This window comes from Triturus cristatus, chromosome 4_1 (assembly GCF_964204655.1).
Source record: "Triturus cristatus chromosome 4_1, aTriCri1.1, whole genome shotgun sequence".
NCBI classification, from domain to species: Eukaryota; Metazoa; Chordata; class Amphibia; order Caudata; family Salamandridae; genus Triturus; species Triturus cristatus.
This window is the reverse complement of record NC_140585.1, coordinates 138,610,529-138,631,069: the sequence shown is the minus strand read 5'-3', so window position 1 is coordinate 138,631,069 and position 20,541 is coordinate 138,610,529. Positions and strand designations below refer to the sequence as shown.

Sequence of the window (20,541 nt, the reverse complement as noted above, 5' to 3'; positions counted from 1 at the left end):
CGTAAAAACCTCTTCCCCTTTGAGAATGTTTCAAAACAAACATTTTAATTACAGATATTGGTCCTATGGACCACTGCCTATTCAAATAAAATAACAATTAAACATATACATTTTGTTTTTTAAATGATCCTGTTTTCCTTTAATTAATAATATTAAGAACTACTTCTCCTTTTCCACAGTTTCAAGCTCGTACTTTGTGGCCCAACTGAGCTTGAGCCTCTCACTCTTTCATGATGTACTGATATATTGTCATTCTGATCTTTGAAAACAGTTGGGGATATAGCTCAGTGGTAGAGCATTTGACTGCAGATCAAGAGGTCCCTGGTTCAAATCCGGGTGTCCCCTAAACCTATTTGGTTCTGGTGTTTGTAGCTAGGATCTTTCATAAAGTCCCTTTGGATCACCATTGACAGAGTCTGTGTTCAGTTGGATCTTATACTTTATTAGCATTACAGTGTCACTGCTCAAAACCTGGGAATAAATGCATTTTTACACAGGGCGTGGGAACTTTCTGAAACATCATTGATTTATTTTGGAATCCGGCTCTTCCTTTCACAGCTTCAAAAAAAGAGAATGACTATGAAAACAATTGAAAACTTTGTTATACAGTTTGGTGCTTCCTTGTAGCGCACTAAAGAAATGGCATAGTATACTCGGCAGCGCTGCAGTCAATCTATTTCTCATTTAACATGTGTCCTCAGTCTTACATATATTCCTCCTCTCCTCTGTGCATACAAAATATGTGTTTGTTTAAAGCACTTCATTCTTCTGCAACGTAGAAACTATTTAATTTCTCCTTAAAACCTCTGCCTACGTGCAAAATGTATGAACCCTCGTTGCAGATGAAAAAAGGCTGGCTCGAAGGCTCAGGTCATTTTCGAACACAAAATGGCCTTTTCTGATATATTAAATTGATGGTACTTGAAAGGGACATTTGGGTGTACCTTCCAAATACCAAATTGCAGTGGTATGTAGAAATGTTTTTCGTCCATCATTTGGCCCAAAACAATCATACTTCACCACCATCTCGGTGATTGTGGTAACCAATCCGCGAAAGGATAAGGAGTCCCATAAAAACCTCTTCCCCTTTGAGAATGTTTCAAAACAAGCATTTTATGTACAGGCATTGGTCCTATGGACCACTGCCTGTTCAAATAAAATAACAATGAAACATATAAATATTTTTTTTAAACGATCCCGTTTTCCTTCAATAAATAATATTAAGAACTACTTCTCCTGTTCCACAGTTTCAAGCTTGTACTTTCCGGCCCAACTGAGCATGATGCTCACACTCTTTCATGAGGTACTGATATATTTTCATTCCGACTCTCACAAACAGGTGGGGATATAGCTCAGTGGTAGAGCATTTGACTGCAGATCAAGAGGTCCCTGGTTCAAATCCAGGTGTCCCCTTAGCCTGTTTTGGTTCTTGTGTTTGTAGCTGGGACTTTTCATAAAACCCCTTTGGATCATCATTGACAGAGTCAGTGTTCGCTTGGATCTTACACTTTAACAGCATTACAATGTCACTGCTCAAAACCTGAGAGTAAATGCATTTTTATAAAGGGCTCGGTATTCCGTATGGGAAATGTCTGAAAAAGCATTGATTTATTTTGGAATCTGGCTCTTCCTTTCACAGCACCAAACAAAGGGAATGGACTATGAAAGCAATTGACAACTTTGTTTTACAGTTTAGTGCTTCCTTCAATCGCACTACAGAAATTGCATAGAAAAGTGGGCAGCAATGCAGTCAATCTATTCCTCATTTAACCTGTGTCCTCAGTCTTACATGTATTCCACCTCTTCTCTGTGCATACAAAGTATGTGTTTGTTTGAAGCACTTCATTTTTGTGCAATGCATAATCTGTTTACTTTCTACTAAAATACGCTGCCCACGTACAAGATGTACGAACCCTAGTTGCAGGTGCAAGCAGGCTGGTCTGAGAAACCAGGCCATTTGCGAACACAAAATAGCTTTTTCTGATGTATTAAATCGAAGGTACATGAAAGGGGTGTTTGGTTGTACCTTCAAATACCAAATTGTAGTGGTATGCAGAAATGTTTTTTCACCGTAATTTGGCCCAAAACAATCATACTTCACCACCATATCAATGATTGTGGTAATCAATCCACAAAGATAAGTAGTCTCGTAAAAACCTCTTCCCCTTTGAGAATGTTTCAAAACAAACATTTTAATTACAGATATTGGTCCTATGGACCACTGCCTATTCAAATAAAATAACAATTAAACATATACATTTTGTTTTTTAAATGATCCTGTTTTCCTTTAATTAATAATATTAAGAACTACTTCTCCTTTTCCACAGTTTCAAGCTCGTACTTTGTGGCCCAACTGAGCTTGAGCCTCTCACTCTTTCATGATGTACTGATATATTGTCATTCTGATCTTTGAAAACAGTTGGGGATATAGCTCAGTGGTAGAGCATTTGACTGCAGATCAAGAGGTCCCTCGTTCAAATCCGGGTGTCCCCTAAACCTATTTTGGTTTTGGTGTTTGTTGCTGGGATCTTTCATAAAGTCCCTATGGATCACCATTGACAGAGTCAGTGTTCAGTTGGATCTTATACTTTATTAGCATTACAGTGTCACTGCTCAAAACCTGGGAATAAATGCATTTTTACACAGGGCGTGGGAACTTTCTGAAACATCATTGATTTATTTTGGAATCCGGCTCTTCCTTTCACAGCTTCAAGCAAAGAGAATCACTATGAAAACAATTGAAAACTTTGTTATACAGTTTGGTGCTTCCTTGTAGCGCACTAAAGAAATGGCATAGTATACTCGGCAGCGCTGCAGTCAATCTATTTCTCATTTAACCTGTGTCCTCAGTCTTACATATATTCCTCCTCTCCTCTGTGCATACAAAATATGTGTTTGTTTAAAGCACTTCATTCTTGTGCAACGTAGAAACTATTTAATTTCTCCTTAAAACCTCTGCCTACGTGCAAAATGTATGAACCCTCGTTGCAGATGAAAAAAGGCTGGCTCGAAGACTCAGGCCATTCTCGAACACAAAATGGCCTTTTCTGATATATTAAATTGATGGTACTTGAAAGGGACGTTTGGGTGTACCTTCCAAATACCAAATTGCAGTGGTATGTAGAAATGTTTTTCGTCCATCATTTGGCCCAAAACAATCATACTTCACCACCATCTCGGTGATTGTGGTAACCAATCCGCGAAAGGATAAGGCGTCCCGTAAAAACCTCTTCCCCTTTGAGAATGTTTCAAAACAAGCATTTTATGTACAGGCATTGGTCCTATGGACCACTGCCTGTTCAAATAAAATAACAATGAAACATATAAATATTTTTTTTAAACTATCCCGTTTTCCTTCAATAAATAATATTAAGAACTACTTCTCCTGTTCCACAGTTTCAAGCTTGTACTTTCCGGCCCAACTGAGCATGATGCTCACGCTCTTTCATGAGGTACTGATATATTTTCATTCCGACTCTCACAAACAGGTGGGCATATAGCTCAGTGGTAGAGCATTTGACTGCAGATCAAGAGGTCCCTGGTTCAAATCCAGGTGTCCCCTTGGCCTGTTTTGGTTCTTGTGTTTGTAGCTGGGACTTTTCATAAAACCCCTTTGGATCATCATTGACAGAGTCAGTGTTCGCTTGGATCTTACACTTTAACAGCATTACAATGTCACTGCTCAAAACCTGAGAGTAAATGCATTTTTATACAGGGCTCGGTATTCCGTATGGGAAATGTCTGAAAAAGCATTGATTTATTTTGGAATCTGGCTCTTCCTTTCACAGCACCAAACAAAGGGAATGGACTATGAAAGCAATTGGCAACTTTGTTTTACAGTTTAGTGCTTCCTTCAATCGCACTACAGAAATTGCATAGAAAAGTGGGCAGCAATGCAGTCAATCTATTCCTCATTTAACCTGTGTCCTCAGTCTTACATGTATTCCACCTCTTCTCTGTGCATACAAAGTATGTGTTTGTTTGAAGCACTTCATTTTTGTGCAATGCATAATCTATTTACTTTCTACTAAAATACGCTGCCCACGTACAAGATGTACGAACCCTAGTTGCAGGTGCAAGCAGGCTGGTCTGAGAAACCAGGCCATTTGCGAACACAAAATAGCTTTTTCTGATGGATTAAATCGAAGGTACATGAAAGGGGTGTTTGGTTGTACCTTCAAATACCAAATTGTAGTGGTATGCAGAAATGTTTTTTCACCGTAATTTGGCCCAAAACAATCATACTTCACCACCATATCAGTGATTGTGGTAATCAATCCACAAAGATAAGTAGTCTCGTAAAAACCTCTTCCCCTTTGAGAATGTTTCAAAACAAACATTTTAATTACAGATATGGGTCCTATGGACCACTGCCTATTCAAATAAAATAACAATTAAACATATACATTTTGTTTTTTAAATGGTCCTGTTTTCCTTTAATTAATAATATTAAGAACTACTTCTCCTTTTCCACAGTTTCAAGCTCGTACTTTGTGGCCCAACTGAGCTTGAGCCTCTCACTCTTTCATGATGTACTGATATATTGTCATTCTGATCTTTGAAAACAGTTGGGGATATAGCTCAGTGGTAGAGCATTTGACTGCAGATCAAGAGGTCCCTGGTTCAAATCCGGGTGTTCCCTAAACCTATTTTGGTTTTGGTGTTTGTAGCTGGGATCTTTCATAAAGTCCCTATGGATCACCATTGACAGAGTCAGTGTTCAGTTGGATCTTATACTTTATTAGCATTACAGTGTCACTGCTCAAAACCTGGGAATAAATGCATTTTTACACAGGGCGTGGGAACTTTCTGAAACATCATTGATTTATTTTGGAATCCGGCTCTTCCTTTCACAGCTTCAAGCAAAGAGAATCACTATGAAAACAATTGAAAACTTTGTTATACAGTTTGGTGCTTCCTTGTAGCGCACTAAAGAAATGGCATAGTATACTCGGCAGCGCTGCAGTCAATCTATTTCTCATTTAACCTGTGTCCTCAGTCTTACATATATTCCTCCTCTCCTCTGTGCATACAAAATATGTGTTTGTTTAAAGCACTTCATTCTTGTGCAACGTAGAAACTATTTAATTTCTCCTTAAAACCTCTGCCTACGTGCAAAATGTATGAACCCTCGTTGCAGATGAAAAAAGGCTGGCTCGAAGACTCAGGCCATTTTCGAACACAAAATGGCCTTTTCTGATATATTAAATTGATGGTACTTGAAAGGGACGTTTGGGTGTACCTTCCAAATACCAAATTGCAGTGGTATGTAGAAATGTTTTTGGTCCATCATTTGGCCCAAAACAATCATACTTCACCACCATCTCGGTGATTGTGGTAACCAATCCGCGAAAGGATAAGGCGTCCCGTAAAAACCTCTTCCCCTTTGAGAATGTTTCAAAACAAGCATTTTATGTACAGGCATTGGTCCTATGGACCACTGCCTGTTCAAATAAAATAACAATGAAACATATAAATATTTTTTTTAAACGATCCCGTTTTCCTTCAATAAATAATATTAAGAACTACTTCTCCTGTTCCACAGTTTCAAGCTTGTACTTTCCGGCCCAACTGAGCATGATGCTCACACTCTTTCATGAGGTACTGATATAGTTTCATTCCGACTCTCACAAACAGGTGGGGATATAGATCAGTGGTAGAGCATTTGACTGCAGATCAAGAGGTCCCTGGTTCAAATCCAGGTGTCCCCTTGGCCTGTTTTGGTTCTTGTGTTTGTAGCTGGGACTTTTCATAAAACCCATTTGGATCATCATTGACAGAGTCAGTGTTCGCTTGGATCTTACACTTTAACAGCATTACAATGTCACTGCTCAAAACCTGAGAGTAAATGCATTTTTATACAGGGCTCGGTATTCCGTATGGGAAATGTCTGAAAAAGCATTGATTTATTTTGGAATCTGGCTCTTCCTTTCACAGCACCAAACAAAGGGAATGGACTATGAAAGCAATTGGCAACTTTGTTTTACAGTTTAGTGCTTCCTTCAATCGCACTACAGAAATTGCATAGAAAAGTGGGCAGCAATGCAGTCAATCTATTCCTCATTTAACCTGTGTCCTCAGTCTTACATGTATTCCACCTCTTCTCTGTGCATACAAAGTATGTGTTTGTTTGAAGCACTTCATTTTTGTGCAATGCATAATCTATTTACTTTCTACTAAAAAACGCTGCCCACGTACAAGATGTATGAACCCTAGTTGCAGGTGCAAGCAGGCTGGTCTGAGAGACCAGGCCATTTGCGAACACAAAATTGCTTTTTCTGATGTATTAAATCGAAGGTACATGAAATGGGTGTTTGGTTGTACCTTCAAATACCAAATTGTAGTGGTATGTAGAAATGTTTTTTCACCGTAATTTGACCCAAAACAATCATACTTCACCACCATATCAGTGATTGTGGTAATCATTCCACAAAGATAAGTAGTCTCGTAAAAACCTGTTCCTCTTTGAGAATGTTTCAAAACAAACATTTTAATTACAGATATTGGTCCTATGGACCACTGCCTATTCAAATAAAATAACAATTAAACATATACATTTTTTTTCTTAAATGATCCTGTTTTCCTTTAATTAATAATATTAAGAACTACTTCTCCTTTTCCACAGTTTCAAGCTCGTACTTTGTGGCCCAACTGAGCTTGAGCCTCTCACTCTTTCATGATGTACTGTTATATTGTCATTCTGATCTTTGAAAACAGTTGGGGATATAGCTCAGTGGTAGAGCATTTGACTGCAGATCAAGAGGTCCCTGGTTCAAATCCAGGTGTCCCCTAAACCTATTTTGGTTCTGGTGTTTGTAGCTAGGATCTTTCATAAAGTCCCTTTGGATCACCATTGACAGAGTCTGTGTTCAGTTGGATCTTATACTTTATTAGCATTACAGTGTCACTGCTCAAAACCTGGGAATAAATGCATTTTTACACAGGGCGTGGGAACTTTCTGAAACATCATTGATTTATTTTGGAATCCGGCTCTTCCTTTCACAGCTTTAAAAAAAGAGAATGACTATGAAAACAATTGAAAACTTTGTTATACAGTTTGGTGCTTCCTTGTAGCGCACTAAAGAAATGGCATAGTATACTCGGCAGCGCTGCAGTCAATCTATTTCTCATTTAACATGTGTCCTCAGTCTTACATATATTCCTTCTCTCCTCTGTGCATACAAAATATGTGTTTGTTTAAAGCACTTCATTCTTGTGCAACGTAGAAACTATTTAATTTCTCCTTAAAACCTCTGCCTACGTGCAAAATGTATGAACCCTCGTTGCAGATGAAAAAAGGCTGGCTCGAAGACTCAGGTCATTTTCGAACACAAAATGGCCTTTTCTGATATATTAAATTGATGGTACTTGAAAGGGACATTTGGGTGTACCTTCCAAATACCAAATTGCAGTGGTATGTAGAAATGTTTTTCGTCCATCATTTGGCCCCAAACAATCATACTTCACCACCATCTCGGTGATTGTGGTAACCAATCCGCGAAAGGATAAGGAGTCCCATAAAAACCTCTTCCCCTTTGAGAATGTTTCAAAACAAGCATTTTATGTACAGGCATTGGTCCTATGGACCACTGCCTGTTCAAATAAAATAACAATGAAACATATAAATATTTTTTTTAAACGATCCCGTTTTCCTTCAATAAATAATATTAAGAACTACTTCTCCTGTTCCACAGTTTCAAGCTTGTACTTTCCGGCCCAACTGAGCATGATGCTCACACTCTTTCATGAGGTACTGATATATTTTCATTCCGACTCTTACAAACAGGTGGGGATATAGCTCAGTGGTAGAGCATTTGACTGCAGATCAAGAGGTCCCTGGTTCAAATCCAGGTGTCCCCTTAGCCTGTTTTGGTTCTTGTGTTTGTAGCTGGGACTTTTCATAAAACCCCTTTGGATCATCATTGACAGAGTCAGTGTTCGCTTGGATCTTACACTTTAACAGCATTACAATGTCACTGCTCAAAACCTGAGAGTAAATGCATTTTTATAAAGGGCTCGGTATTCCGTATGGGAAATGTCTGAAAAAGCATTGATTCATTTTGGAATCTGGCTCTTCCTTTCACAGCACCAAACAAAGGGAATGGACTATGAAAGCAATTGACAACTTTGTTTTACAGTTTAGTGCTTCCTTCAATCGCACTACAGAAATTGCATAGAAAAGTGGGCAGCAATGCAGTCAATCTATTCCTCATTTAACCTGTGTCCTCAGTCTTACATGTATTCCACCTCTTCTCTGTGCATACAAAGTATGTGTTTGTTTGAAGCACTTCATTTTTGTGCAATGCATAATCTGTTTACTTTCGACTAAAATACGCTGCCCACGTACAAGATGTACGAACCCTAGTTGCAGGTGCAAGCAGGCTGGTCTGAGAAACCAGGCCATTTGCGAACACAAAATAGCTTTTTCTGATGTATTAAATCGAAGGTACATGAAAGGGGTGTTTGGTTGTACCTTCAAATACCAAATTGTAGTGGTATGCAGAAATGTTTTTTCACCGTAATTTGGCCCAAAACAATCATACTTCACCACCATATCAATGATTGTGGTAATCAATCCACAAAGATAAGTAGTCTCGTAAAAACCTCTTCCCCTTTGAGAATGTTTCAAAACAAACATTTTAATTACAGATATTGGTCCTATGGACCACTGCCTATTCAAATAAAATAACAATTAAACATATACATTTTGTTTTTTAAATGATCCTATTTTCCTTTAATTAATAATATTAAGAACTACTTCTCCTTTTCCACAGTTTCAAGCTCGTACTTTGTGGCCCAACTGAGCTTGAGCCTCTCACTCTTTCATGATGTACTGATATATTGTCATTCTGATCTTTGAAAACAGTTGGGGATATAGCTCAGTGGTAGAGCATTTGACTGCAGATCAAGAGGTCCCTCGTTCAAATCCGGGTGTCCCCTAAACCTATTTTGGTTTTGGTGTTTGTTGCTGGGATCTTTCATAAAGTCCCTATGGATCACCATTGACAGAGTCAGTGTTCAGTTGGATCTTATACTTTATTAGCATTACAGTGTCACTGCTCAAAACCTGGGAATAAATGCATTTTTACACAGGGCGTGGGAACTTTCTGAAACATCATTGATTTATTTTGGAATCCGGCTCTTCCTTTCACAGCTTCAAGCAAAGAGAATCACTATGAAAACAATTGAAAACTTTGTTATACAGTTTGGTGCTTCCTTGTAGCGCACTAAAGAAATGGCATAGTATACTCGGCAGCGCTGCAGTCAATCTATTTCTCATTTAACCTGTGTCCTCGGTCTTACATATATTCCTCCTCTCCTCTGTGCATACAAAATATGTGTTTGTTTAAAGCACTTCATTCTTGTGCAACGTAGAAACTATTTAATTTCTCCTTAAAACCTCTGCCTACGTGCAAAATGTATGAACCCTCGTTGCAGATGAAAAAAGGCTGGCTCGAAGACTCAGGCCATTTTCGAACACAAAATGGCCTTTTCTGATATATTAAATTGATGGTACTTGAAAGGGACGTTTGGGTGTACCTTCCAAATACCAAATTGCAGTGGTATGTAGAAATGTTTTTCGTCCATCATTTGGCCCAAAACAATCATACTTCACCACCATCTCGGTGATTGTGGTAACCAATCCGCGAAAGGATAAGGCGTCCCGTAAAAACCTCTTCCCCTTTGAGAATGTTTCAAAACAAGCATTTTATGTACAGGCATTGGTCCTATGGACCACTGCCTGTTCAAATAAAATAACAATGAAACATATAAATATTTTTTTTAAACTATCCCGTTTTCCTTCAATAAATAATATTAAGAACTACTTCTCCTGTTCCACAGTTTCAAGCTTGTACTTTCCGGCCCAACTGAGCATGATGCTCACACTCTTTCATGAGGTACTGACATATTTTCATTCCGACTCTCACAAACAGGTGGGGATATAGCTCAGTGGTAGAGCATTTGACTGCAGATCAAGAGGTCCCTGGTTCAAATCCAGGTGTCCCCTTGGCCTGTTTTGGTTCTTGTGTTTGTAGCTGGGACTTTTCATAAAACCCCTTTGGATCATCATTGACAGAGTCAGTGTTCGCTTGGATCTTACACTTTAACAGCATTACAATGTCACTGCTCAAAACCTGAGAGTAAATGCATTTTTATACAGGGCTCGGTATTCCGTATGGGAAATGTCTGAAAAAGCATTGATTTATTTTGGAATCTGGCTCTTCCTTTCACAGCACCAAACAAAGGGAATGGACTATGAAAGCAATTGGCAACTTTGTTTTACAGTTTAGTGCTTCCTTCAATCGCACTACAGAAATTGCATAGAAAAGTGGGCAGCAATGCAGTCAATCTATTCCTCATTTAACCTGTGTCCTCAGTCTTACATGTATTCCACCTCTTCTCTGTGCATACAAAGTATGTGTTTGTTTGAAGCACTTCATTTTTGTGCAATGCATAATCTATTTACTTTCTACTAAAATACGCTGCCCACGTACAAGATGTACGAACCCTAGTTGCAGGTGCAAGCAGGCTGGTCTGAGAAACCAGGCCATTTGCGAACACAAAATAGCTTTTTCTGATGTATTAAATCGAAGGTACATGAAAGGGGTGTTTGGTTGTACCTTCAAATACCAAATTGTAGTGGTACGCAGAAATGTTTTTTCACCGTAATTTGGCCCAAAACAATCATACTTCACCACCATATTAGTGATTGTGGTAATCAATCCACAAAGATAAGTAGTCTCGTAAAAACCTCTTCCCCTTTGAGAATGTTTCAAAACAAACATTTTAATTACAGATATTGGTCCTATGGACCACTGCCTATTCAAATAAAATAACAATTAAACATATACATTTTGTTTTTTAAATGATCCTGTTTTTCTTTAATTAATAATATTAAGAACTACTTCTCCTTTTCCACAGTTTCAAGCTCGTACTTTGTGGCCCAACTGAGCTTGAGCCTCTCACTCTTTCATGATGTACTGTTATATTGTCATTCTGATCTTTGAAAACAGTTGGGGATACAGCTCAGTGGTAGAGCATTTGACTGCAGATCAAGAGGTCCCTGGTTCAAAGCTGGGTGTCCCCTAAACCTATTTTGGTTTTGGTGTTTGTAGCTGGGATCTTTCATAAAGTCCCTATGGATCACCATTGACAGAGTCAGTGTTCAGTTGGATCTTATACTTTATTAGCATTACAGTGTCACTGCTCAAAACCTGGGAATAAATGCATTTTTACACAGGGCGTGGGAACTTTCTGAAACATCATTGATTTATTTTGGAATCCGGCTCTTCCTTTCACAGCTTCAAGCAAAGGGAATCACTATGAAAACAATTGAAAACTTTGTTATACAGTTTGGTGCTTCCTTGTAGCGCACTAAAGAAATGGCATAGTATACTCGGCAGCGCTGCAGTCAATCTATTTCTCATTTAACCTGTGTCCTCAGTCTTACATATATTCCTCCTCTCCTCTGTGCATACAAAATATGTGTTTGTTTAAAGCACTTCATTCTTGTGCAACGTAGAAACTATTTAATTTCTCCTTAAAACCTCTGCCTACGTGCAAAATGTATGAACCCTCGTTGCAGATGAAAAAAGGCTGGCTCGAAGACTCAGGCCATTTTCGAACACAAAATGGCCTTTTCTGATATATTAAATTGATGGTACTTGAAAGGGACGTTTGGGTGTACCTTCCAAATACCAAATTGCAGTGGTATGTAGAAATGTTTTTCGTCCATCATTTGGCCCAAAACAATCATACTTCACCACCATCTCGGTGATTGTGGTAACCAATCCACGAAAGGATAAGGTGTCCCGTAAAAACCTCTTCCCCTTTGAGAATGTTTCAAAACAAGCATTTTATGTACAGGCATTGGTCCTATGGACCACTGCCTGTTCAAATAAAATAACAATGAAACATATAAATATTTTTTTTAAACGATCCCGTTTTCCTTCAATAAATAATATTAAGAACTACTTCTCCTGTTCCACAGTTTCAAGCTTGTACTTTCCGGCCCAACTGAGCATTATGCTCACACTCTTTCATGAGGTACTGATATATTTTCATTCCGACTCACAAAAACAGGTGGGGATATAGCTTAGTGGTAGAGCATTTGACTGCAGATCAAGAGGTCCCTGGTTCAAATCCAGGTGTCCCCTTGGCCTGTTTTGGTTCTTGTGTTTGTAGCTGGGACTTTTCATAAAACCCCTTTGGATCATCATTGACAGAGTCAGTGTTCGCTTGGATCTTACACTTTAATAGCATTACAATGTCACTGCTCAAAACCTAAGAGTAAATGCATTTTTATACAGGGCTCGGTATTTCGTATGGGAAATGTCTGAAAAAGCATTGATTTATTTTGGAATCTGGCTCTTCCTTTCACAGCACCAAACAAAGGGAATGGACTATGAAAGCAATTGACAACTTTGTTTTACAGTTTGGTGCTTCCTTCGATCGCACTACAGAAATTGCATAGAAAAGTGGGCAGAAATGCAGTCAATCTATTCCTCATTTAACCTGTGTCCTCAGTCTTACATGTATTCCACCTCTTCTCTGTGCATACAAAGTATGTGTTTGTTTGAAGCACTTCATTTTTGTGCAATGCATAATCTATTTACTTTCTACTAAAAAACGCTGCCCACGTACAAGATGTATGAACCCTAGTTGCAGGTGCAAGCAGGCTGGTCTGAGAGACCAGGCCATTTGCGAACACAAAATTGCTTTTTCTGATGTATTAAATCGAAGGTACATGAAATGGGTGTTTGGTTGTACCTTCAAATACCAAATTGTAGTGGTATGTAGAAATGTTTTTTCACCGTAATTTGACCCAAAACAATCATACTTCACCACCATATCAGTGATTGTGGTAATCATTCCACAAAGATAAGTAGTCTCGTAAAAACCTGTTCCTCTTTGAGAATGTTTCAAAACAAACATTTTAATTACAGATATTGGTCCTATGGACCACTGCCTATTCAAATAAAATAACAATTAAACATATACATTTTGTTTTTTAAATGATCCTGTTTTCCTTTAATTAATAATATTAAGAACTACTTCTCCTTTTCCACAGTTTCAAGCTCGTACTTTGTGGCCCAACTGAGCTTGAGCCTCTCACTCTTTCATGATGTACTGTTATATTGTCATTCTGATCTTTGAAAACAGTTGGGGATATAGCTCAGTGGTAGAGCATTTGACTGCAGATCAAGAGGTCCCTGGTTCAAATCCAGGTGTCCCCTAAACCTATTTTGGTTCTGGTGTTTGTAGCTAGGATCTTTCATAAAGTCCCTTTGGATCACCATTGACAGAGTCTGTGTTCAGTTGGATCTTATACTTTATTAGCATTACAGTGTCACTGCTCAAAACCTGGGAATAAATGCATTTTTACACAGGGCGTGGGAACTTTCTGAAACATCATTGATTTATTTTGGAATCCGGCTCTTCCTTTCACAGCTTCAAAAAAAGAGAATGACTATGAAAACAATTGAAAACTTTGTTATACAGTTTGGTGCTTCCTTGTAGCGCACTAAAGAAATGGCATAGTATACTCGGCAGCGCTGCAGTCAATCTATTTCTCATTTAACATGTGTCCTCAGTCTTACATATATTCCTCCTCTCCTCTGTGCATACAAAATATGTGTTTGTTTAAAGCACTTCATTCTTGTGCAACGTAGAAACTATTTAATTTCTCCTTAAAACCTCTGCCTACGTGCAAAATGTATGAACCCTCGTTGCAGATGAAAAAAGGCTGGCTCGAAGACTCAGGTCATTTTCGAACACAAAATGGCCTTTTCTGATATATTAAATTGATGGTACTTGAAAGGGACATTTGGGTGTACCTTCCAAATACCAAATTGCAGTGGTATGTAGAAATGTTTTTCGTCCATCATTTGGCCCAAAACAATCATACTTCACCACCATCTCGGTGATTGTGGTAACCAATCCGCGAAAGGATAAGGAGTCCCATAAAAACCTCTTCCCCTTTGAGAATGTTTCAAAACAAGCATTTTATGTACAGGCATTGGTCCTATGGACCACTGCCTGTTCAAATAAAATAACAATGAAACATATAAATATTTTTTTTAAACAATCCCGTTTTCCTTCAATAAATAATATTAAGAACTACTTCTCCTGTTCCACAGTTTCAAGCTTGTACTTTCCGGCCCAACTGAGCATGATGCTCACACTCTTTCATGAGGTACTGATATATTTTCATTCCGACTCTCACAAACAGGTGGGGATATAGCTCAGTGGTAGAGCATTTGACTGCAGGTCAAGAGGTCCCTGGTTCAAATCCAGGTGTCCCCTTAGCCTGTTTTGGTTCTTGTGTTTGTAGCTGGGACTTTTCATAAAACCCCTTTGGATCATCATTGACAGAGTCAGTGTTCGCTTGGATCTTACACTTTAACAGCATTACAATGTCACTGCTCAAAACCTGAGAGTAAATGCATTTTTATAAAGGGCTCGGTATTCCGTATGGGAAATGTCTGAAAAAGCATTGATTTATTTTGGAATCTGGCTCTTCCTTTCACAGCACCAAACAAAGGGAATGGACTATGAAAGCAATTGACAACTTTGTTTTACAGTTTAGTGCTTCCTTCAATCGCACTACAGAAATTGCATAGAAAAGTGGGCAGCAATGCAGTCAATCTATTCCTCATTTAACCTGTGTCCTCAGTCTTACATGTATTCCACCTCTTCTCTGTGCATACAAAGTATGTGTTTGTTTGAAGCACTTCATTTTTGTGCAATGCATAATCTGTTTACTTTCTACTAAAATACGCTGCCCACGTACAAGATGTACGAACCCTAGTTGCAGGTGCAAGCAGGCTGGTCTGAGAAACCAGGCCATTTGCGAACACAAAATAGCTTTTTCTGATGTATTAAATCGAAGGTACATGAAAGGGGTGTTTGGTTGTACCTTCAAATACCAAATTGTAGTGGTATGCAGAAATGTTTTTTCACCGTAATTTGGCCCAAAACAATCATACTTCACCACCATATCAATGATTGTGGTAATCAATCCACAAAGATAAGTAGTCTCGTAAAAACCTCTTCCCCTTTGAGAATGTTTCAAAACAAACATTTTAATTACAGATATTGGTCCTATGGACCACTGCCTATTCAAATAAAATAACAATTAAACATATACATTTTGTTTTTTAAATGATCCTGTTTTTCTTTAATTAATAATATTAAGAACTACTTCTCCTTTTCCACAGTTTCAAGCTCGTACTTTGTGGCCCAACTGAGCTTGAGCCTCTCACTCTTTCATGATGTACTGATATATTGTCATTCTGATCTTTGAAAACAGTTGGGGATATAGCTCAGTGGTAGAGCATTTGACTGCAGATCAAGAGGTCCCCCGTTCAAATCCGGGTGTCCCCTAAACCTATTTTGGTTTTGGTGTTTGTTGCTGGGATCTTTCATAAAGTCCCTATGGATCACCATTGACAGAGTCAGTGTTCAGTTGGATCTTATACTTTATTAGCATTACAGTGTCACTGCTCAAAACCTGGGAATAGTGCATTTTTACACAGGGCGTGGGAACTTTCTGAAACATCATTGATTTATTTTGGAATCCGGCTCTTCCTTTCACAGCTTCAAGCAAAGAGAATCACTATGAAAACAATTGAAAACTTTGTTATACAGTTTGGTGCTTCCTTGTAGCGCACTAAAGAAATGGCATAGTATACTCGGCAACGCTGCAGTCAATCTATTTCTCATTTAACCTGTGTCCTCAGTCTTACATATATTCCTCCTCTCCTCTGTGCATACAAAATATGTGTTTGTTTAAAGCACTTCATTCTTGTGCAACGTAGAAACTATTTAATTTCTCCTTAAAACCTCTGCCTACGTGCAAAATGTATGAACCCTCGTTGCAGATGAAAAAAGGCTGGCTCGAAGACTCAGGCCATTTTCGAACACAAAATGGCCTTTTCTGATATATTAAATTGATGGTACTTGAAAGGGACGTTTGGGTGTACCTTCCAAATACCAAATTGCAGTGGTATGTAGAAATGTTTTTCGTCCATCATTTGGCCCAAAACAATCATACTTCACCACCATCTCGGTGATTGTGGTAACCAATCCGCGAAAGGATAAGGCGTCCCGTAAAAACCTCTTCCCCTTTGAGAATGTTTCAAAACAAGCATTTTATGTACAGGCATTGGTCCTATGGACCACTGCCTGTTCAAATAAAATAACAATGAAACATATAAATATTTTTTTTAAACTATCCCGTTTTCCTTCAATAAATAATATTAAGAACTACTTCTCCTGTTCCACAGTTTCAAGCTTGTACTTTCCGGCCCAACTGAGCATGATGCTCACACTCTTTCATGAGGTACTGATATATTTTCATTCCGACTCTCACAAACAGGTGGGGATATAGCTCAGTGGTAGAGCATTTGACTGCAGATCAAGAGGTCCCTGGTTCAAATCCAGGTGTCCCCTTGGCCTGTTTTGGTTCTTGTGTTTGTAGCTGGGACTTTTCATAAAACCCCTTTGGATCATCATTGACAGAGTCAGTGTTCGCTTGGATCTTACACTTTAACAGCATTACAATGTCACTGCTCAAAACCTGGGAGTAAATGCATTTTTATACAGGGCTCGGTATTCCGTATGGGAAATGTCTGAAAAAGCATTGATTTATTTTGGAATCTGGCTCTTCATTTCACAGCACCAAACAAAGGGAATGGACTATGAAAGCAATTGGCAACTTTGTTTTACAGTTTAGTGCTTCCTTCAATCGCACTACAGAAATTGCATAGAAAAGTGGGCAGCAATGCAGTCAATCTATTCCTCATTTAACCTGTGTCCTCAGTCTTACATGTATTCCACCTCTTCTCTGTGCATACAAAGTATGTGTTTGTTTGAAGCACTTCATTTTTGTGCAATGCATAATCTATTTACTTTCTACTAAAATACGCTGCCCACGTACAAGATGTACGAACCCTAGTTGCAGGTGCAAGCAGGCTGGTCTGAGAAACCAGGCCATTTGCGAACACAAAATAGCTTTTTCTGATGTATTAAATCGAAGGTACATGAAAGGGGTGTTTGGTTGTACCTTCAAATACCAAATTGTAGTGGTACGCAGAAATGTTTTTTCACCGTAATTTGGCCCAAAACAATCATACTTCACCACCATATTAGTGATTGTGGTAATCAATCCACAAAGATAAGTAGTCTCGTAAAAACCTCTTCCCCTTTGAGAATGTTTCAAAACAAACATTTTAATTACAGATATTGGTCCTATGGACCACTGCCTATTCAAATAAAATAACAATTAAACATATACATTTTGTTTTTTAAATGATCCTGTTTTTCTTTAATTAATAATATTAAGAACTACTTCTCCTTTTCCACAGTTTCAAGCTCGTACTTTGTGGCCCAACTGAGCTTGAGCCTCTCACTCTTTCATGATGTACTGTTATATTGTCATTCTGATCTTTGAAAACAGTTGGGGATACAGCTCAGTGGTAGAGCATTTGACTGCAGATCAAGAGGTCCCTGGTTCAAATCTGGGTGTCCCCTAAACCTATTTTGGTTTTGGTGTTTGTAGCTGGGATCTTTCATAAAGTCCCTATGGATCACCATTGACAGAGTCAGTGTTCAGTTGGATCTTATACTTTATTAGCATTACAGTGTCACTGCTCAAAACCTGGGAATAAATGCATTTTTACACAGGGCGTGGGAACTTTCTGAAACATCATTGATTTATTTTGGAATGCGGCTCTTCCTTTCACAGCTTCAAGCAAAGGGAATCACTATGAAAACAATTGAAAACTTTGTTATACAGTTTGGTGCTTCCTTGTAGCGCACTAAAGAAATGGCATAGTATACTCGGCAGCGCTGCAGTCAATCTATTTCTCATTTAACCTGTGTCCTCAGTCTTACATATATTCCTCCTCTCCTCTGTGCATACAAAATATGTGTTTGTTTAAAGCACTTCATTCTTGTGCAACGTAGAAACTATTTAATTTCTCCTTAAAACCTCTGCCTACGTGCAAAATGTATGAACCCTCGTTGCAGATGAAAAAAGGCTGGCTCGAAGACTCAGGCCATTTTCGAACACAAAATGGCCTTTTCTGATATATTAAATTGATGGTACTTGAAAGGGACGTTTGGGTGTACCTTCCAAATACCAAATTGCAGTGGTATGTAGAAATGTTTTTCGTCCATCATTTGGCCCAAAACAATCATACTTCACCACCATCTCGGTGATTGTGGTAACCAATCCACGAAAGGATAAGGCGTCCCGTAAAAACCTCTTCCCCTTTGAGAATGTTTCAAAACAAGCATTTTATGTACAGGCATTGGTCCTATGGACCACTGCCTGTTCAAATAAAATAACAATGAAACATATAAATATTTTTTTTAAACGATCCCGTTTTCCTTCAATAAATAATATTAAGAACTACTTCTCCTGTTCCACAGTTTCAAGCTTGTACTTTCCGGCCCAACTGAGCATTATGCTCACACTCTTTCATGAGGTACTGATATATTTTCATTCCGACTCACAAAAACAGGTGGGGATATAGCTTAGTGGTAGAGCATTTGACTGCAGATCAAGAGGTCCCTGGTTCAAATCCAGGTGTCCCCTTGGCCTGTTTTGGTTCTTGTGTTTGTAGCTGGGACTTTTCATAAAACCCCTTTGGATCATCATTGACAGAGTCAGTGTTCGCTTGGATCTTACACTTTAATAGCATTACAATGTCACTGCTCAAAACCTGAGAGTAAATGCATTTTTATACAGGGCTCGGTATTTCGTATGGGAAATGTCTGAAAAAGCATTGATTTATTTTGGAATCTGGCTCTTCCTTTCACAGCACCAAACAAAGGGAATGGACTATGAAAGCAATTGACAACTTTGTTTTACAGTTTGGTGCTTCCTTCGATCGCACTACAGAAATTGCATAGAAAAGTGGGCAGAAATGCAGTCAATCTATTCCTCATTTAACCTGTGTCCTCAGTCTTACATGTATTCCACCTCTTCTCTGTGCATACAAAGTATGTGTTTGTTTGAAGCACTTCATTTTTGTGCAATGCATAATCTATTTACTTTCTACTAAAAAACGCTGCCCACGTACAAGATGTATGAACCCTAGTTGCAGGTGCAAGCAGGCTGGTCTGAGAGACCAGGCCATTTGAGAAAAAAATTGCTTTTTCTGATGTATTAAATCGAAGGTACATGAAATGGGTGTTTGGTTGTACCTTCAAATACCAAATTGTAGTGGTATGTAGAAATGTTTTTTCACCGTAATTTGACCCAAAACAATCATACTTCACCACCATATCAGTGATTGTGGTAATCATTCCACAAAGATAAGTAGTCTCGTAAAAACCTGTTCCTCTTTGAGAATGTTTCAAAACAAACATTTTAATTACAGATATTGGTCCTATGGACCACTGCCTATTCAAATAAAATAACAATTAAACATATACATTTTGTTTTTTAAATGATCCTGTTTTCCTTTAATTAATAATATTAAGAACTACTTCTCCTTTTCCACAGTTTCAAGCTCGTACTTTGTGGCCCAACTGAGCTTGAGCCTCTCACTCTTTCATGATGTACTGTTATATTGTCATTCTGATCTTTGAAAACAGTTGGGGATATAGCTCAGTGGTAGAGCATTTGACTGCAGATCAAGAGGTCCCTGGTTCAAATCCAGGTGTCCCCTAAACCTATTTTGGTTCTGGTGTTTGTAGCTAGGATCTTTCATAAAGTCCCTTTGGATCACCATTGACAGAGTCTGTGTTCAGTTGGATCTTATACTTTATTAGCATTACAGTGTCACTGCTCAAAACCTGGGAATAAATGCATTTTTACACAGGGCGTGGGAACTTTCTGAAACATCATTGATTTATTTTGGAATCCGGCTCTTCCTTTCACAGCTTCAAAAAAAGAGAATGACTATGAAAACAATTGAAAACTTTGTTATACAGTTTGGTGCTTCCTTGTAGCGCACTAAAGAAATGGCATAGTATACTCGGCAGCGCTGCAGTCAATCTATTTCTCATTTAACATGTGTCCTCAGTCTTACATATATTCCTCCTCTCCTCTGTGCATACAAAATATGTGTTTGTTTAAAGCACTTCATTCTTGTGCAACGTAGAAACTATTTAATTTCTCCTTAAAACCTCTGCCTACGTGCAAAATGTATGAACCCTCGTTGCAGATGAAAAAAGGCTGGCTCGAAGACTCAGGTCATTTTCGAACACAAAATGGCCTTTTCTGATATATTAAATTGATGGTACTTGAAAGGGACATTTGGGTGTACCTTCCAAATACCAAATTGCAGTGGTATGTAGAAATGTTTTTCGTCCATCATTTGGCCCAAAACAATCATACTTCACCACCATCTCGGTGATTGTGGTAACCAATCCGCGAAAGGATAAGGAGTCCCATAAAAACCTCTTCCCCTTTGAGAATGTTTCAAAACAAGCATTTTATGTACAGGCATTGGTCCTATGGACCACTGCCTGTTCAAATAAAATAACAATGAAACATATAAATATTTTTTTTAAACGATCCCGTTT

At 38.4% G+C, this 20,541-nt stretch overlaps 13 non-coding genes across 13 annotated transcripts; all 13 read left to right on the top strand.

The window, feature by feature from the left end:
• The first annotated feature begins 273 nt into the window (after positions 1-273).
• Positions 274-345, top strand: TRNAC-GCA (transfer RNA cysteine (anticodon GCA)). The gene has a single exon. It is a non-coding gene; the product is annotated as a tRNA-Cys (tRNA).
• Positions 346-1,341: 996 nt separating this feature from the next.
• Positions 1,342-1,413, top strand: TRNAC-GCA (transfer RNA cysteine (anticodon GCA)). The gene has a single exon. It is a non-coding gene; the product is annotated as a tRNA-Cys (tRNA).
• A 2,077-nt stretch (positions 1,414-3,490) lies between these two features.
• On the top strand, positions 3,491-3,562 carry TRNAC-GCA (transfer RNA cysteine (anticodon GCA)). Its single transcript has one exon. It is a non-coding gene; the product is annotated as a tRNA-Cys (tRNA).
• A 1,008-nt stretch (positions 3,563-4,570) lies between these two features.
• Positions 4,571-4,642, top strand: TRNAC-GCA (transfer RNA cysteine (anticodon GCA)). The gene has a single exon. It is a non-coding gene; the product is annotated as a tRNA-Cys (tRNA).
• Positions 4,643-6,719: 2,077 nt separating this feature from the next.
• TRNAC-GCA (transfer RNA cysteine (anticodon GCA)) lies at positions 6,720-6,791 on the top strand. The gene has a single exon. It is a non-coding gene; the product is annotated as a tRNA-Cys (tRNA).
• Positions 6,792-7,788: 997 nt separating this feature from the next.
• On the top strand, positions 7,789-7,860 carry TRNAC-GCA (transfer RNA cysteine (anticodon GCA)). The gene has a single exon. It is a non-coding gene; the product is annotated as a tRNA-Cys (tRNA).
• Positions 7,861-9,937: 2,077 nt separating this feature from the next.
• Positions 9,938-10,009, top strand: TRNAC-GCA (transfer RNA cysteine (anticodon GCA)). Its single transcript has one exon. It is a non-coding gene; the product is annotated as a tRNA-Cys (tRNA).
• Positions 10,010-12,086: 2,077 nt separating this feature from the next.
• On the top strand, positions 12,087-12,158 carry TRNAC-GCA (transfer RNA cysteine (anticodon GCA)). Its single transcript has one exon. It is a non-coding gene; the product is annotated as a tRNA-Cys (tRNA).
• A 1,008-nt stretch (positions 12,159-13,166) lies between these two features.
• On the top strand, positions 13,167-13,238 carry TRNAC-GCA (transfer RNA cysteine (anticodon GCA)). Its single transcript has one exon. It is a non-coding gene; the product is annotated as a tRNA-Cys (tRNA).
• Positions 13,239-14,235: 997 nt separating this feature from the next.
• TRNAC-GCA (transfer RNA cysteine (anticodon GCA)) lies at positions 14,236-14,307 on the top strand. Its single transcript has one exon. It is a non-coding gene; the product is annotated as a tRNA-Cys (tRNA).
• Positions 14,308-16,383: 2,076 nt separating this feature from the next.
• On the top strand, positions 16,384-16,455 carry TRNAC-GCA (transfer RNA cysteine (anticodon GCA)). The gene has a single exon. It is a non-coding gene; the product is annotated as a tRNA-Cys (tRNA).
• A 2,077-nt stretch (positions 16,456-18,532) lies between these two features.
• TRNAC-GCA (transfer RNA cysteine (anticodon GCA)) lies at positions 18,533-18,604 on the top strand. Its single transcript has one exon. It is a non-coding gene; the product is annotated as a tRNA-Cys (tRNA).
• A 1,006-nt stretch (positions 18,605-19,610) lies between these two features.
• Positions 19,611-19,682, top strand: TRNAC-GCA (transfer RNA cysteine (anticodon GCA)). Its single transcript has one exon. It is a non-coding gene; the product is annotated as a tRNA-Cys (tRNA).
• The last annotated feature ends 859 nt before the right edge of the window (positions 19,683-20,541 follow it).